The 18,489-nt window shown below is 40.8% G+C and overlaps 1 protein-coding gene across 1 annotated transcript in view; it reads left to right on the forward strand.

The window, feature by feature from the left end:
- Positions 1-18,489, forward strand: part of DEPTOR (DEP domain containing MTOR interacting protein) — a 78,761-nt gene that overhangs the window by 57,332 nt on the left and 2,940 nt on the right. The window lies entirely within an intron of this gene.

Genomic DNA, 18,489 nt, shown 5'->3' on the forward strand with positions numbered 1-18,489 from the left:
AAAAATTAAATTATGAGGTTATGCCATGTTTTATTGTATGGTAACAACACACAAGAAAGCTTGAGATGTACTTCACATGCAGCCCAGTTTGCCATGAATTTTGTCCCTCCTCCTAATTCATATCCCTTTTCCATTCACTCCAGCTGCCTCTCACCTGTATATTCACATCCATCAAGCTGGAGGCAGCGTGCCGTGACTCCAGGGATATACATCCTGCCCACTGCATGATGCCAGGCTTGCCTTGGCATCCTCCTTAGCAAACACACTACGGGGTTTCTCCTTTCTGGCTGCTGGGTGGTTTTCATTAAACTTTACAGAACGTACTGTCTTTGAAGCATTCACTTTTTCGGACTACAGGCAGGAAAACCCCTGGGAGAGGGAGTGGCAGCTGCAGAGCTTGTTGGTTCATGTAGCATCCTGACACATTGTGCTGGCAAGTGGCTTGATTCCTGAGGGAGCTGGATTTTTGTATATGTTTTATACAATACCTAAATAAATATGCAGTTACAATTTTACATGAAGACTATAATTTTCATTATAATCCTGCCTAAAATTTAAAGGACTTAAATGAATGACTTAAATGAATTTATTCACTTGAATGTTGTAGATCCTGAACTTGGGAGTCTTGCAGCATCTTCTACTCTCTGAATATAGCAGCTACCAACAAAGCAGATCTATTCTGAAACCTGACTTGTAAAAATAGCACCATGATGTCTTATATATATAATCTTAGAGATTTCACTTCTGCACTCAGCAGCTTAGAGCTGAATATGGTGGAGCTTTGGTTTGTTTTTACTTTTCATTTCATGCTGGCAGCTCTGTGACCACACACTAGCACATTTCAGTTAAGCAAAGTTCTATCATATTTAATCTCCAAACCTGGTTTTATATGCCAATTTGCGTCTTTATGTCTTGAATTTGTGCACTCCATGCACTCATGTACTGTGATGGGGTTACAGAGGTTTGCCTAAACCTTTCAAGACAGAAGAATGTAAAATAATCTGCTGTCCTGAGGGAAGCAAACAGTATTTTAGACAGCAAAATTTGGATAGATTGCCTTGAATTTGCACGAAGGACAAATCTGGTTATTTGCAAAGGTGCTATCTTTATATAAAATCACTTTTCAGAGCAGAATGATGCATAAAGCATTATGGCCATTTGTTAGAAGAGTCCCTGTTTAGACATCAAAATGGGTGCTCCATGTTTCCTTTGAAAATCAGGGAGTTTTTTGAGGTGTTCCCATGGCAATAGGTATGTAAATTATAGTGCAGTATTTGATTTTTTTTCAAATCTGTGTCACTTTATCCATCTGTTTACAGAACTCTTCAATCTGGCAAATTTAAAGGAGTCATCTGACAGGCTTTATATGACAGCTTCTTGAAAATAAACCTTCCTCTGTGTGGAAGCTGCAGGAGGGGCACTTTGAAAATAGACTATTGGGTCTGGTAACTGCTGGTGGGCTGGTGCAAGAGGCTTTTGTCTGCCAGTGTCGCTGTGAACACTACACCAAAGAAGTACTAACAAGGAAAGTTGTCTATGATGAAAAGGGCAAGATTTTGAAGAAGAGCCAAGACTTGGCATTGCAGTTTGTAGAAAAGTTCTTGGCAGTAGCAGCAGGGTTTTTCCTCCTAAGGAGGTGCATCCAGTGTAATCATTTTTGGAAGGATCTTTATTTGTAAAGCTTGTGATGTTGTCTCTCTCTTGGAAAGCATTATACTCCTGTCTTTGCGTTATGCTGGACAAACTGTTGAGAGAGGACTGTTGCCTACAATCTCATTGTAGAACCTCACTTTGTGAACTTAAAACTCCTCTATGTGTTATATAAAGCAGTACACATTACAGGCTCAACCTACCTGAAGGGCTTTGTGGTGTCTTGCTTTCAGTCTGACCTTGGCTGGGTTCCTGGCCTGCTCCAAAGTGCAGTGAATTGGGAGTCTCGGTAGAAATCTCAATGAACTGACAGAGCTCTGACCACACACACTGGCTGTGTGGTGGGCACGGCACTGGGATGCACTTGTCTCCATCGCACATGTGCACTCTGCGTAGCAGCACTTGCTGTATCATTATACATGGCATCCTCTTCTGAAAGAATTTTTAGAAAATTTAATTCTGAGAAAATTCCTACTAGCATGGTCTGCTGAGAAGGTATGAGAAGGTGTGATGTCTTCAGCTTTAAGTCTTGATACCTCTTCTGGGGCTAGTAAATAGGATTACTATTTACAGAAGGAGATTTCAAGTATGAAGCTGACTTGGTTTGTTGAAGTGCAGTTGCCTGTGACAGCCTTGTGAAGACCGTGGTTGCAGTAAGCACATTAACAAATGGGAGCTGGAGGCAGCACGGGGCTGTGAAAGGAGTCAGTGTTGTGATGCATACTTCTAAATTACTTGCAGCTCTGTTTTGCTGTCTGTTGTCGTCAGCAGTGGAAGACGGAACAGCAGGATTTTGAAGTTCCCAGGTTGCTTTATTATTCAGTATTGATTGGCTGCAAAAATCAGATCTCTTCAGATGACACTGCCAGTTGTTGTCAGTAAAACTCTTTTCCCCTTTTTTCAGTGTTTTATTCTATAAGTTAAATTCTGTTTTCAAGGTACAAGTATTCTTCGAAAAATTACAAAATTTTACTTCAGACTAGTGAGTTAAATCCTCCTGGGTGGAAAACTGGTTGGCTGGCCGGGCCCAGAGGGTGGTGGGAAATGGTGTGAAATCCAGCTGGAGGCCAGTGACAAGTGGGGTTCCCCAGGGCTCAGTGCTGGGTCCAGCCCTGTTCAATGTCTTCATCAATGACCTGGATGAAGGCATCGAGTGCACCCTTAGCAAGTTTGCAGATGACACTAAGCTGGGTGGAAGTGTCGATCTGCTGGAGGGTAGGGAGGCTCTGCAAAGGGATCGGAACAGGCTGGACCGCTGGGCAGAGTCCAATGGCATGAGGTTTAACAAGGCCAAATGCCGGGTCCTGCACTTGGGGCACAACAACCCTGTGCAGTGCTACAGACTAGGAGAAGTCTGTCTAGAAAGCTGCCTGGAGGAGAGGGACCTGGGGGTGCTGGTTGACAGTGACTGAACATGAGCCAGCAGTGTGCCCAGGTGGCCAAGAAGGCCAATGGCATCTTGGCTTGTATCAGAAATGGCGTGACCAGCAGGTCCAGGGAGGTTATTCTCCCTCTGTACTCGGCACTGGTGAGACCGCTCCTCGAATCCTGTGTTCAGTTCTGGGCCCCTCACCACAAGAAGGATGTTGAGGCTCTAGAGCGAATCCAGAGAAGAGCAACAAAGCTGGTGAGGGGGCTGGAGAACAGGTCTTATGAGGAGCGGCTGAGAGAGCTGGGGTTGTTTAGCCTGGAGGAGGCTGAGGGGAGACCTCATTGCTCTCTACAGCTACCTGAAAGGACGTTGTAGAGAGGAGGGTGCTGGGCTCTTCTCCCAAGTGACAGGGGACAGGACAAGAGGGAATGGCCTCAAGCTCTGCCAGGGGAGGTTTAGGCTGGACATTAGGAAAAAATTTTTCACAGAAAGGGTCATTGGGCACTGGCAGAGGCTGCCCAGGGAGGTGGTTGAGTCCCCTTCCCTGGAGGTGTTTAAGGCACGGGTGGACGAGGTGCTAAGGGGCATGGTTTAGTGTTTATAGGAATGGTTGGACTCGATGATCCGGTGGGTCTCTTCCAACCTGGTTATTCTATGATTCTATGAAATATGCATCATGTGTTATTTAGTGTGACATCACTGCAATGGTGTGACAAAACAAGCAGACCTAGGTTAGTGTGGGGCTTCTGAAATAGACAAATTAATCACTCATTTTGATAATTATCTGTTCTTCCCTTTGGCTGGAGAAATCAGTGCCCAGCTCTAACCTTTGAGAATATCCAATTCCTTCAACTTATTTCGAGCAAATTAGTATTTATAGCTGTAACACCTCAGGTCTTTGTATCCTACAAATTGCCAATGGCCACTCAAGCTTTTATATCCTATTCTAGTTCTTCTTCATATCAGTTAGTAGCAAGGAGTTTGGGGACCATGTATGGTTGCTGATACCAACCCCTTCTGTTTTAAACTCTGTTTGGGGAATTATGGTATACAGGCAGGATTCTGCTCTCCTTCTGATCTTATAAAGCTGGTGCAGAGAGGTGGTCATCCTCATAAATTTTCTGCCTATGCCATCATCTTGTGAGTTCACAGATGATTATTTCAGATCAGGGTTCTCAAATGATTTCACTAGGAGAGTAAGAGCGAAATTTCCAGTGTCATTGAGTAGCCACTGTTTCATGGAAAAGATTGCTGTCACGTCCATCGAGGTCATCAATCCCAGTCTCCCTGCAATCAAAGGAATATAAGTACTATCTGATTAATCTATGGAGTCCAAATACTGCTGCAGTCACTAAAATTTACAGGCTTGTATTGTAAAGGACTAAAAGCTATGCATTATAAGGCTCCAACTGGGGGAAAAAGCAGCCCAAAAGCATGTGGTACCAGAGGAATCATCAGTGCTTTCAATTACTTCAATTCAATAGGAAGATATTTGTACTGTGACATTCTCATAAGATTGAATGTATCCCGTGCTGCAGAGAAGCATAAAACCCATTCTATGGTCCTTGACAGTCTGACTTCAAAACTACTGATGGCTTAACAGCTTGACAAGAAAGATAAACCAGTTTAAAAATTAAAAAAAAGTTATTCCCCCAGGAAAAATATCCCAGTTATGACTATGGCCAGGCTCCAGTGTATTAAAGGATAGAGGGAAAAGTAAAGAAGCTTGGATAACATAGGTGAGAAACTCCTAAAGGCAGCCTAGTGGGATCTTGAAGACTGGATTTTATGGTATATCAATAAGGCACAATGAATGTGCCTCCATTTAACCCTCTCCATGAAGCAAAGAGAGGGAAGATCCCTCAGTGTTTGGTGCTGGGACTCTAACCCTTTAAAAAGAGCACAGGGGAGATGTTTCAGTTCTAATTGAAGGGTACTTCCGCTATCTCATGTGACTGAGCTTTAAATGAGAAGATGAAGTAGGTTTGGGTAAATATTTATACTGTGCACTAGCATATGGTGTCATTGAAGCAGATGCAACTCAGTTGTAGAATTCTTATCTTATACCAACATGTTATGGATTGTAGGAAAGGATAAATTACACAAGTTGCCATCTGTTTTCAATTACAGCATGAAAACGCTGAGGCAGGTTGGTATTTTCCTTTGTCTGTGTTATCAGTTCACTGCCGAATGTGATAATTACATTAGAGTGAATGCAGAATGAATGCATTTGGTAATGGGAACACTCAAAAAAGTTGCTGACAAACTGCTTTCATAGCTTGTCCATAAACAGAGAAGTAGCAGAGCTAAAAATGTGCAGCACTTTGTGAAATGAATGCCACTACATTTGGCTTGAATCGAGATATACACGAGTTTCAAACATGTCTCTAAGTGACAGCCTCATTTTCTGATAGTATTTAATTATAAGCTATAACATAAGGGTCCATTCACTTCCACAGAAATATGGAAGCTGTATTCGAACACCGATGGCTTTAGAGAAATCTAATTTTAAGAAATCAGATTTGATATTTTACCATAAAATCAACTCTGGTTTTGCAGAACCAAAGAAAACTGCAACAAGTTGTAGCTCTGTCTGTCACTTTATGCAGCTGTAGCCAGAACCTCTGATTTTATGTGCTGCTATCCAATGCAGATATTGGATAGTGTGGGCTGAGGAGGGTTGCCATTATCTTTGAACAGCTTTTAAGTCATGCTTAAGAAAAGTGTCTGTCATATTAGGACAGGTTAAGAGCGTAGTAAGAACATAATGGTCAACAGCATGGATACTGTTTTTTCTTTCATTGGATATTTGGTGGAAATCTTTCTAAAAGACTCTAAAGAAAAATGTAGTAAGGCAGTTGTGTTAGTCTATAGCATGATGATTCAACAGAAGTTGGAAGTGATGAAGTTCTTGTGAATGTGAAAATACTCAACTCTGCCATCAAAGTGAAAATGGATTAGTGGTTGGTTGTCATTGTCAATTGTTTAACAGCATGCATAGCAGTCACCGTACTTTCCTGATCGATGCATGTGTCTGTGCCTGGCTGTTTCTACTCTGTGCCTGACTCCTCTTTTCGGTCTATAAATCATCATTTGCTTAAGGAGTTTGCTGGTGAGCTGCGGTGATGCCTCTGTAACTGTCCCAAAGTTTCCATTTCCAGTGGATGTGTTTGGTTAACCTCAATGAGTAGTTCCCAGATTTTTCACAGTGAGTCCTGTTACCACTGTTATAGGTTGGAGCTGCCCTCAACCCCAGGTACTCTGACTGTACTGGGATTATTGCCATCAAAATTATAATGGTAACATAGTTCTATGAGTAGTGGGCAGCAGCCTTCATCACACCCACCTGCTTCTCTGAGAGTTTTGTGAATTCAGCCATCTCATCAACTAGGGGCTTTCTCTTACTGAAGGAAAACATGATCTGGGGAGTTGCATTGTGTGTCACTGCCATAACTTTGCTTGGCTGCCAAAAGAAGACAAGGTTTGGCAAATCTCTCCTTTGCTTTCATCACAGAATACTGCTATTGCAACAACAGAGTCCTTATGGCCTTGATCATCCTTTGCGTTATCACGGTGTCTCTAGGTTGATGGAAATCACGGAACGTTTTCTTCCTTTCCCTCATCATTGGGAATCCTAGTGCAGCATCGGATGAGCTGAGGATCAGTCTCTCTTCTGCCCCTTTGCTGCACCACGAAGCCCTATCATTGTTGGACGTCTCTGGATAACAGGACATTGTCTTAGAGACACTGTACCACTGGGCTGCTGGTGGAACCTGCCCCATGGTGGCCACAGGGAAGACACAGTTTGGATTTAGATACTCTTCATTACCATATCACTGACATTTTTCTTACTAGAGTACATAGGTATTCTTGTAAAGTACTGTGGGATTAGGCAGCTGGAAAATGCCAACAAATCTGACATAATATTTTTTGTACCAGTACAAATGAATAAAACTCCAGGTTTGCTAAAGTATCCTCGTGTTTCCTGAGACTGTGGTTCACAGCATATGGTCTCAATGTCCCAGTCTCAGAGCAACACATGGATCCAAATTTACAGAGTGGACCTTCCAGCTCCTGTGCAGCAACATTATATCAATAAAGGCTCCATTTTCACCATTCAGTCTGTAGCTGGCCTCTTGCTAAGCCATCATTTGCCCTCTGATAAGGAATTTGTGTCTGCATCTACTCCAAATACTTTCTTTGAGACATATCACCTTAGCATCCCTGCCTAGGTTGTAACAGTTCTAGGGGTAGAGAGGCTTTCTGTTTCCAATGCCACCATATTCCAGTCCCTGCTAGTCTTCATCAAAATTCTCGTCTATTTTGCTGTTTTCAAGCCATTAGACTCTAAGTATGACATTCTGATTCTTTTAAAGCCATAATAACACTCCCATGGTCTTCAGACATGTCAGAATTTCATCCTATATTCCTACTTTCTTTGGCAGATCTCCAATTCTCTGCTTGTTTCCTTGGTTTGCGTTGTTTCTTTCACCACAGGATTGTTTAAGGATCAGTTTTTTTGGAAGACATCTCTTTTGAGGCTCCAGTACTTCTGCTGAAGTGGTTTCAGATGGTTAAGTGCAGAGGTCCACCCCTGTGCAGAGGTTTCTGACGGCACAGTCAACACCAAGTAGGTGGGGTGCAGGACTGTACTTGCTTCAGTGAACCGTGGGCTTCTGTTCTGCTGAGTCAGTGGACGTACAGTCACCTAGAAAAAATCAGCCAGCTTTATACTGGACGAGAGACTAGGTGCTCACTGTGGCTACCAGGGACTGCTACATGATAAAGAAATCAAAACTCTGCCTGTGAAAAGTTATCCCCACGAAGTGTAGAATATATGGGGCAGGTTCACTCCCATGCAGGCAGGCAGCGTAGTGCTCAAATGTCAGTCTAGAAGGATGTAAACCACAAACTACACACGGAAAACAGAGAAAAATTCTTTTTATGATTTTTCAGTCCTGTTTTTTAAACAACAGGAGCTGTGTTAGTTACTATGGAAAAAGGAAGTAAGGCAGTGGGAATTCCTACATAAAATATAAAATGAGTGGGTTAAACTTTCTAGTAGAAATTTCACCTATAATAGTGAATTTCCTTTTTTCCCTAAACTTACAGGAGACACGTTTTACTTGCTTGTCCCACACCTGAATTTTGGCCTGCAGAACAGTATTACATTTCAAATAACTCCATCTGATTTTTTCTAAAGACTCTTTTAACAGGGAGAGGGTTTTACTGGGCAATAAAATTACTTTTTCTTTCTTTACAGCAACTGAAACCTTATGCAAATACAGAAAGTTTCATAATACCTTGGAGATCATTCTGTTGCGCTCACAACAGTGTAGTTGACATTAGAATTGAACTTGTTTGTAGGCCAGTCACCTAAAATGGGTGACTAGTGACCTGCTGTACTTGTGTCTATACATTGGCTTTAGCTCATCAATAGCAACTACAATTCAGGAAAAAAAATAATGCCTGCAGGTTTGTGATTAGCCATTAGGGATTTTTAATTTAGTCACTGTATTTTTTTTTAAAAAAGGAAGTTTTAAAAGGCTTTTCGAGTAAGTGGTGTTTTACAGCAGGGAAACCATATATTTATATAACCTGCATTTATGAAAGTGCTTTCTTGGTTGTTTTTGAAGTCTTACAGCTGTAGCCATTCAGAAAGAGAGAAAGCAGTCTTGGTTTCAGCTGCACTGTAAAACAGGGCTGTGTTTGTGTTTTGATACAGCTTCCAAATTCCAGCGTGGTCTACAGTCTGTTGAACAGTGAAATCTAGTAACAGCTAGAGCAGCTGGGATCTTACCCTTGCTTGAGCTTCCTTAGCAGGTCATTCTTAGGTGGTCTAGGTTCTCTGAAGAGAGGACTGCCATCTAAAAAACTTATCCTACTGATGGATTGCTGCAGAATGGCTTAAATCTTAAAAATAATATCCTATATGTCTATAAAAAAGACATAAAATTAGAGGCCAGTACAGTAAAATGCTGGCATTTTGAACTGCTTTTCCTTTTAATTAAGAATGAAAAGTATTTTGTATTATTTGTTTTAGTTGCAATATCCATTTCAGTTGAAGGGGTCCTCAGATGCTGTTGTCTTTACTGCATCTTGGCTATCACAGTGCTCTGCCTCAAGCATTTCAGAGATGCTGCTGTCTACTTTACAGACTCTTCCCTGCACTTCTCCATCTCTTTTCTTGTTGCTTCTCAACACACAAGCTGGCTTCCTTTCATGATATAACCAAATGATTTGGGAAACATGTTGCATTAAAGCCAAAGCTCAATTTAGCCAGTCAAACACATGGAAAAACAATTGCACTTTTGTCTGTGCAAACAGAGAGCAGCTGTTTGTCTCAAATGGCGCAGACCATTACTGCTCATTATAGTCTTGATACCGGAGGGTGCTGAGGGTGCCTGCATAGATCTGGCTGCCTTTCCAACTCTCTTATTTGGGCTAATTTAAGGACTGTTTTTAACTAATATGGGCCTTAAATGAACTACTTTTAGTTAGTTTAGCTTAATTATATTTGACCTGGTAAGAAAACTGATAAGTAGTTTTTAAGTTCTTTATTCATTATGTGTGTTTGTCTTTTAGCAGCTCTAGTTTAGGTATAGATATACCAGAAAAAAACCAACATTGAAAGGTCAACCCAAGTATAAAAAGATGTTATTTCTAAGCTAAAACTGCATGTTCTTCCACTACTTATTCAGTATTTCACCCAGAGCCACTTTTTGCCATTTGAGCTATTTAACATTTTCAGATCTGTTCTGTGGTAGATATCAAACTGCAGTATACAACAAAAATGCTTAAAAAGTTAAACCTGCAGTCATTGGCCTGTTTTCCTGATATGGCCCAGCCTAGCTTGGCTTTACCTGTGGGTATTTCTGACTGGGACTTAGGTTTAAGTCGGTCATTTTACACACGAATTCCCAATTAGGGCCATGAGAAGCAGTGACCTATATTTCCATATTCCCTGTTTATGGAAGGTTTGCAGTTCAGGGTATTAGGTCCTTGCTGTTATTGCCCTCCAGGTATCTACAGATAGCCTTTAATTTACCTACACGAGTAATTCATATTTGCTCTGTTAGTTTTTGTCTGACCGTTCAGTCAATATATTGGGGAAACTCTGCTGCTGCAGAACTGAGACTTGCATCTGAAAGTAGCCCACTCCAAAACAAGAGTTGTTCTCATGGGCTATTAGGTCAGCTCTTTTCCCCGTCTAATTTATCCATTCTATTTGTAGAGTTTGCACAGCAATGGTTTCATTCTATTCCCAGTGGAAAAAAAAGGCTAAAATTGATTCCCATCAGAGAAGAGGGAGGGAGACACTATCTGAATCAATGATGTGGCCCTTTGAGAATCTATAACTTAATTTTGTATTATGCATTCATTTATTATTTTTATATTATGTATTTTTAATATTATGTTGTTTAATTTCTCATGTATTTTTAAAATTAGTGGCTTGAGTTTAGAATACTATGAAAAATTCTACTCTTTCTTAAAATAAAAGCAAGTACGTAACGAATGTGTGTAATGAAAGTATATAATGAAGCCTTGCTCAGGCGAATCATCCACATCAGACTGAAGCTACAGACAAAGACAGAGAGCCAGAATTACATGCTTACATTTTTAATTCTGTAAATGGAGTAATTTTCTCTGCTATGCATTGTACCACACTCTGCTGGTACCCAGCTTCTAGCCTGCTGATGGGACAGTGAGCCAGCTTAATGCTGTTATAAACATTGAATAAGAAATGCATCCCTCTAGAGAGAAAATCCTGTGTTTATGCAAGGCCTGGATACTTGCCTACTCCCTCACCACCCACTCTACAGCCAATTACACATTTGCTAGAGATATTTACAGAGCTGAACACACAGCTGCAATGTTTCTGTTTCATCCAGTAACCTCAATTATGTAGAAAAGGACATAGCATGATTTCTTAACCTTCTGGCAACATGCAGTAGGTTTTGAATTGTTAGGTTCGAGCTTATATCTCCTAATCCTAGCAAGATTGCACAAATTCTTAAAAAATAAAGAAGACAAAAATGTAGCTAGAAACATAATGTTTAGGACCTCTGATTTTTATCTCTTTTCCTCATTTCAGCATGACAATGTAAAGCTTAGCAGGGTGGGAGCAAATACTTTAGTGTTGCCTGTGTTTGCTTCTATTTAGAAGGTTAGTCTCATGTCTTAGTCTCTTCTGTGGCAGCACGTTCAGCATCTGTCTGGCCTGGGCTCTTTGCTGAGCCTGGGGATTCCTCTGCTTTATGGCTACGGGTTTTCTGTTAAAATAGAAGAGCCCCTGTATCAGCATAAATGCAAGTTGTGCATGTAAAGACTTAAAAAAAGTAGTTGAGCCCTGAGCCCTCTCTTATCTCCAGCATTGTTCTCTTGCCTCAGATTTCTCGGCCGTTTTTCCTTCTGCCCTCACAGCCATCTTGCTGTTGATTTCACTGGGACTTTAAGTTATCTGAAAACTTAAGCTGCAGTTCACTGATCTGCGTGTAAGCTGCTGCCAGAAAGGTTGATGCTATCTTCACCTCCTTTTAATCTCCCTCTTTCCTTTTGCCTCCAACCAGATATGTATCTGTTGCCTGCTTCCTCCAACCATGTAATGCACACAGGGAACTCATTTTGCCTGGAGACAAGTCCTTTCATTTATTTATTTTTGCTGGCACAAGATTAAAAGGAAGTGGTGCCTGGCTTTGGCGCATTGCTCCCCTGAGCCAGCACAAAGGGACACGAGTACCTCTTGGGAGTGTAGACATAAAGTCCTGCTATGAACCCTCCTTCCCTTTGGAAGAGGTTTGGTATCCGAATCCATAGAGACCTTGGCAATTCAGGCTGAAGGTATCTCTTTCAGCCAGCAGAAAGGGTTGTGGGATCCCAGAACATGTTACTGCTTCAGCTTTCAATAAACTTTTTTCTCACCATATTTCTTTTAAAAGTAAGATAAGTTCTTTAATCCATAAGGAGAGGGAAAACTCCTACTTTGGTGTTGTCACTGTGGGTTTTGTGCATAAACCTGTGGCATCACGTGTGAGGTAGAAGGTGATGATGTCATTATTTAGTGTGGTTTATTTGAGAGATCTAACAACCAGCAGGGAAAACCTGTGTGATTACTCACTTGTAAATATTCCTTTTAAACAATAACTGCGGTAAAAAGTAGAGACAGTGTCATTTTTTGTTCATCTGTGACAAAATAACAGCCTTAAATTGAAGTGTTTACTTTCAGTCATATCTCAACTCCTTCATATTTCATATTTAGATCAGATTTCTGAAACGATGCCTTGATTTCCATGTTTGTTTGAATGCAGTGGTTCCCAGTGTCCCCAGAGAAGCAAGGGGAATGCGAGGGAGGAAATCCCATTGGAAGCATAACTCTTCCTTTAAAATATCGGAAGCTTGGCTGTCCCCTGCCTCTTCCCTGGAGGCTGGAAAGCTGTGTTTCAGATGTTACATTCTTGTAGCACCTAAGCCTTCTCCAAATTTTGCTGAAATCTGCCAGCAAGACAAGAAAAGCCAAAGAAGATAGAGTGTCTTTTTAAACAAGCGATGGTAAAGCATGTATTTTCTCTTTTTGCTTTGCTTCTTCCTTCTCGGTTTTAGCAGTTCAGTAACCTTCACAGGTGAGAGCTGTGGCCGTGCCACAGTATTCAACCAGTATGTTTTCTGTCTTAGAACTGTCCTAGAATTTTTAGAAGTATGTACAAAGTGTGAAGAGCTTAGTTTGTTGGGTATTCTGCTTAAGACATCTCCAGGTCACTGGCAATTGCAAAATGTTAATCCTTCAGCCCCAGTTTGCATGAGTGCTTGTAAGGAAGGGTTATCACCAGTAGCATGGCCTGATGTTTAATAGAAATCAGGAGCTTGCAATCTTGTGTAGATTACATGTAGAAAATAGATTGTTTTGCTAACCACACGTGAAGAACCATTCCTCTGGAAGATCACAGTGGGTTTCAGACTACCATAATGGAACAATTATAAGCTTGAGCTACTCAAACTGCCCAGCTGATCCTTGTCCATGCAGGATTAGTAGGACATGAAAATAAACATTTATTTATAATTATTGAGAGTATCTCTAAAGCAGAAATGTAAGCAGGCTGTTTCTATAATGGATTTAATTCTAATTGTCATTAGCAAGAAGAAAATCAAAAGCACGAACACTGGACTGTACTTCCTTTTCCTTTAGAAACAGTTATATTAGCAATTCTGTTATCAAATTTATTCTGTAGAATTGTCAAAAGGTACTTTTCTTTAGACAGCTCTGAAAGAAATTATGCTTAGAAGCTTTTATTTTTGTTCTTAGGAAAATTGCTAAAAAGCTTTGAAGGGCTGAAAATAATTCCTACATTTGCCTGAATTAATAATTTCTATTTGATGCTAATAAGGTTTAAAAAAAAGACCAAAAAGAAATCAATGCATTTTTCCACCTATTTTGGCAATGGCTTATCTTAAAGTGAAAATTATCTGTGTGACTTTGACTTCAGGTCAGATGGTAAGAAGAGATAACAGTCAAGGGAGTGTGTCCTAAACTATCTAATAACTGTAAGTCAGTGTGCGTGCCAATTATTAACTGTGTAGAGGGTTAAATAGAGTCCATGGTGGACAACTGAGCCAGCCATAATTCACATACAGCTTTCCCAGCACCTGCACGTTGCTGTGCAATGTGCTAATAACTTTTGACGTACCTTGGTTTCAAAGGGATCTGCTTTGCAGTAGGATGTGGCCCTGTTTTGAGCTGCCAGCTGCTAGAAATCTGTTTCAGATCTGCACAAAGTCCAGGGGTGAAATCCTGGCTGCTCTGGAGTGAAAGATGAATGCAGGGTTGGATTTTACTCTCTCTCCCCAGCATTTTTCTAAGATTTTGTTCATGTTGTTGCTACATGTACAGTGATATTCATACCTTCAATGGGAATGAATTGATGGCAATGTTTTCATCATGTCTTTATGCTGTTAACGCCTGCTGCCAGAGCAGCTATGAGTGTCAAACAGCCTGTGAAAACCTTGCTGTATTGTTGACCTTGGTGGAGATGGAGGAGAAACTCAAGTGTGTGAGTAGCGACTTTATGCTTTACAGTCTTAGAGCCTGAATGGTCCCATCACCACCCGGATAACAGGGCAAAGCATAAGTACTGCTGAGAAACAGTATTTTTACCAATATCTGTGACATGTCATTGTATAATGTAGCTTTGTATTCAAGAATTTCAAGCCTACATAGTATTTGGTAACACTGATTTCTTTGGTTTCTATTAGATCATTATTAGTATTAGTGTTTATACTCCCTTTCTTAAAGAAAAAATAGTGAAAAAAAAAAGCAGAGTGGAATCCAGACACTCATCCTGATGCTGAAGTACAAAGGACAAGAATTAGAACCTTAACCCACAGCCACTGGGACACACACATGTGCTGCTGTGAAGAGGGTTAGTCCCCCAGCCACCTCAGCCACATGGCCTCCTCTGTACTGGCCTAGGTGGTCACGCTGCTCTGCTTCACAGGCTTTTTTTTAAATTTATGTCAAATTAAAGTGATATAATCATGTTCTTATTTTGCTGGTTTGAAGTTTATTATCTGTTAACTCTGCATAGCTGTTCCTTGCTTTGCAGCCAGTGAGGAACAGTTGTGCTTGCTGCACCTGTAACATCAAATTATGTCCCAAAGAACTTTGCAGTCATCACTTAAACCAAATGCTGCAGTGGGAATTTACTGGTCTTCATGATCTTTCACAGCACCCTTCTAAAAAGTGTGCATAGAAAAGGAAAAGAATTTTTTTCAGGATTTTATTTTTTTAATATTAAACTGAATAAAGTCCGGCAATCAAGGTCTGGCTCCACAAGGATGAGCGACTAAAGCCTACAGCACAAACAGTGTCTGAATATCTGAGAATCTAGGCTAACTGTCTATCCTCAAATAATATCCCTGTAACAGTCAGAAATATTAAGGTCATCCTGAGGCAGAATGCTAAGTAAGAATTGGTGACAGGTTTACAATGTTTTTATTCAATAATTAGCCTTAAGGTAGTTGTGCAATTCTATGCCTATGCCCGCAGCCAGTCTCTGACATCCCTCGGGGGCATCCCACAGTCCTCCTCATTACAGCTCTGGATCAACCGTTCTGGCTCAGCCATCAGCCCAGGTGCAGGTAGCATCCTGCAAGGGAGCAGGACTTTGGTTTGGCTGGGCTGTGATCCTCCAAGCAGAAAAATCAGGGAGTGTGGATGTATATCTCCAGGGAGGCTTGGCAAGACCAAGGAAGGGCTGGCAGCCAAAGCTTGCCGTGGAGAGAAGAGCGGTAACTAGTGAGGGGGAGGAAGTGTTGTACAGCTCCAAGTACAGCATGATCCTGATTTTGGCCATCAAACATTATGGTAACTAATGATAATTCCTCGTCGTCTTCAGTTTGACGGTAAATGGCATGACAAATCTTTGCAAACTTCTTTAAGTGATAGGTTCCCAGATCTTTTCTGTTCGAATGTTGAAGTTTTGCTTTTCCTGGTAATACCTGGATTTGGTTAAACCTCCTGTATGGGCCAGTGAAAACCTGCAGGAAGGTAGAGGTGCCTTTTCTGCCGTCTCTGCTTCTGTGAGCTGCTGTATGCCAGGGTGGGAAACTGAAATATGTAACAATGAATGCTTATTACTGAAACATTCAAATATTTGAATTTAATTAAGGGAGTCTTTTTACTCCAGTGTTCCTTTATTTATCCTTTATTTAACTGTTGTTGTTTATGTGGTTTTTAGATCAACAAAATGGTCGGAATTTATTCTTGGCTTCATCATTTCTTGAACTCTGGGGGATAAAAATAGGTGCTTATCTCCTATCAGGCTCTTGGAGGACTAGGAGGAAACGAGCAATAAAAGGCTCTTGGAGGCTCTTAACTTTAGTTTATTATCTATAATAGTTACTGATGTGTGGAAACCAAAAGAGAAATTTTGCATGTTTATAGTTACAAAGCCCTTAACAGATGTAGCTCTGAGCTGAGCACTTACAGCTTTTTGAAATGTGTTTTTATAAATGTAACACTAAATCATCATTATTTTGTAAACTAGTCTCCTTAAGCAAATTCCTGAGATAATAATATGTGGGTTGATTTACTCAATCAGGCCTAGTTAGTAGGTACTGGTTTGCTCTTGTTTGTTTGATAAGTCTATCAAGAGAGCAACACATAAACTGGGCTTTTGAGGAGGCAGGATTGATGGCGGCCAAAATGCATGAAGCAGCACCGCATTTCATTTCCCCTTGTTGGATGCAGCGATGATGAGAAAATCAATGTAGTGAGCAGGAAACTGGGTGAGTCAAGGGGACTCAGCACACTGAAGGGCTTGGGATTTTGCAAACCTCTCCTTATCAGGACTGGAAGACACATCAAATGGCTCCACATTTCTTTATCTCTGAGGGAGCTGTATCTGGAATTTGCAAAGACTCAGCCTTTGGGGGCACTGGCCAAGTGATGGCCACGAAAAGAGCTCTCTCTCCGCAGAGTGACTCGCTCTTTCTTATCATCTCCTGTTCCTTATGGGTCTTTTAATTAAATTTTAGGAGAGAGTACACTCTTATGTGCCATCGCTTCCTCTCTGCATTTCTTTTCTCATCTGATTTGGTTGAACTTTTTGCATCTAATACTATCCACTGGAAATAGTGAAACTAATAAGGCATTTGGATCCAACGCAAAGGAGGGAAGTTGCGGAAGTGTTCAAGCCTGGGTTGGATGGAGCCTTGAGCAGCCTGGTCTGGTGGGAGGTGTTCCTGCCCATGGCAGGGGGCTTGGAACTGGATGATCTTTAAGGTCCCTTCCAACCCAAACCATTCTATGATTCTATGGCATGAAGGGGACTTTCTCAGCCCATACTGAGTAATAATATTACCCATTGCTGAGTAATAATACCACCATACATTAAAACAAACACATTAAGAACGCAGACATGTCAACTTGTCTTTGTTGTAAGAAACTCACTCTTTGGCATCTGCATTGTTGTTCACTACCGCAATGCCTGTGCTGTCCACATTTACACTGTTGCAGTCCTGATATAAGTGGTTGGCTGTTCTTGAAAGTCTGTTCCTCTGCCGGGGATGTTCTCCAGAGGCCTTCAAATGTCCCTGGCATGATCCAACAAGCAGATTTATCCATCACATGATTGCATGCCTGTCTCTGGCCCAACACGAGTCCTATGCATTGGGATTCCAGTAACTCGAGAAGTCTGAGAATATACAGCAGTAAAATAAATGTCAGCCATTCAACTTCCAAAAATTGCATTAAACTAGAAGAGACAATGTTATTTCTGCAGGTCTGTTTTAAATCATCCCAAGTATTCTTCTGGAGCCAGAGCTATAATTCAGTAAAACCTGATACAATCTTGGAAAGCCATAGAAAGCATTAGGAAATACCACTGGGATTTGACAGACCTATGGATACTGCAATAACCTGCATCTTAACCTAAATACACATGCCTCTTAAATACTAATTGAGGCACACTGCAGAGGATGATAGGGTATCTTTTAAACCAAAATCCTTTAAATTCAGAAGGCTTGTCTGCATGTAAAAACTGAACCATTTTCCCAAGCTACTTGCAGCTGAAATATAGCATATGAATGTATAGGAAAGATACATCCATACTGCCATGGAAGTCGGCGAAGTGGTATTGCTGATTGCCATATTGATGATCATTTAGGCTACCAGTAAGGCTGACTTCCAGGATCTTCAGCTCTGCAGATGAGTTCTGAGGGTAAGGTACAATGGAGAGATCTCCCCTTCCTTCAACGACTGCTGCTGCTTCTCTTGTGCAGAGGGTCTAAGAAGCAGAATTTAAAACAATTGGTGCCATTTTTGATGAAATATTACATTTTTTGGATTGACTTTGCTTCCTCCATAATTTTCCTAAAATGGAACGTCGATTGCTACATTCTATACATGTTGCACAAATACGAATTGAGCTTCACCACACATTTTGCGAGAGAGGAAAGGTGGCTGATGTACAAAAGTTAAATGACTTGGCTAGCAAGAAAAGTCTGGTTTGGAGCTAGCATTGGAAGACATCAGAGCTGCTTCCCAGCTCTCCTGCATACCTTTCAGTGCTATGTTTCTGCCTAAATATGAAAGGTAGAAAATATAAAATAAAGTGTGAAAATTTCTAGTGATGCTCACTTCATAGCTTCTTCCTTACAGACTCAAAATTATTTATGAGCAAGACAACCTTCTAGTATATATTGTTTTCAGTGGAACATTGGGATGATACTATAGTTGCTTTAGGCTCCGTATTTTTATCATTAAAAACACTGATCTAAACACTACATGGTTTTGGCCTTTTTACCAAAGACTGTAATATGATTAGATACAGAGAAGGCTTGATGGTTTTGAGGAATCAGTATTGCTATCTTTCTTTTCCTTGCCAGTTTTTTACAATGTTGATGTGAGTTTTTCTCTGATTGACTCTTTCAGGATATAAATTGATGTTGGTCAGAATATTTCTATCAATATT

Source organism: Phaenicophaeus curvirostris, chromosome 3 (genome assembly GCF_032191515.1).
Source record: "Phaenicophaeus curvirostris isolate KB17595 chromosome 3, BPBGC_Pcur_1.0, whole genome shotgun sequence".
Classification (NCBI taxonomy): domain Eukaryota; kingdom Metazoa; phylum Chordata; class Aves; order Cuculiformes; family Cuculidae; genus Phaenicophaeus; species Phaenicophaeus curvirostris.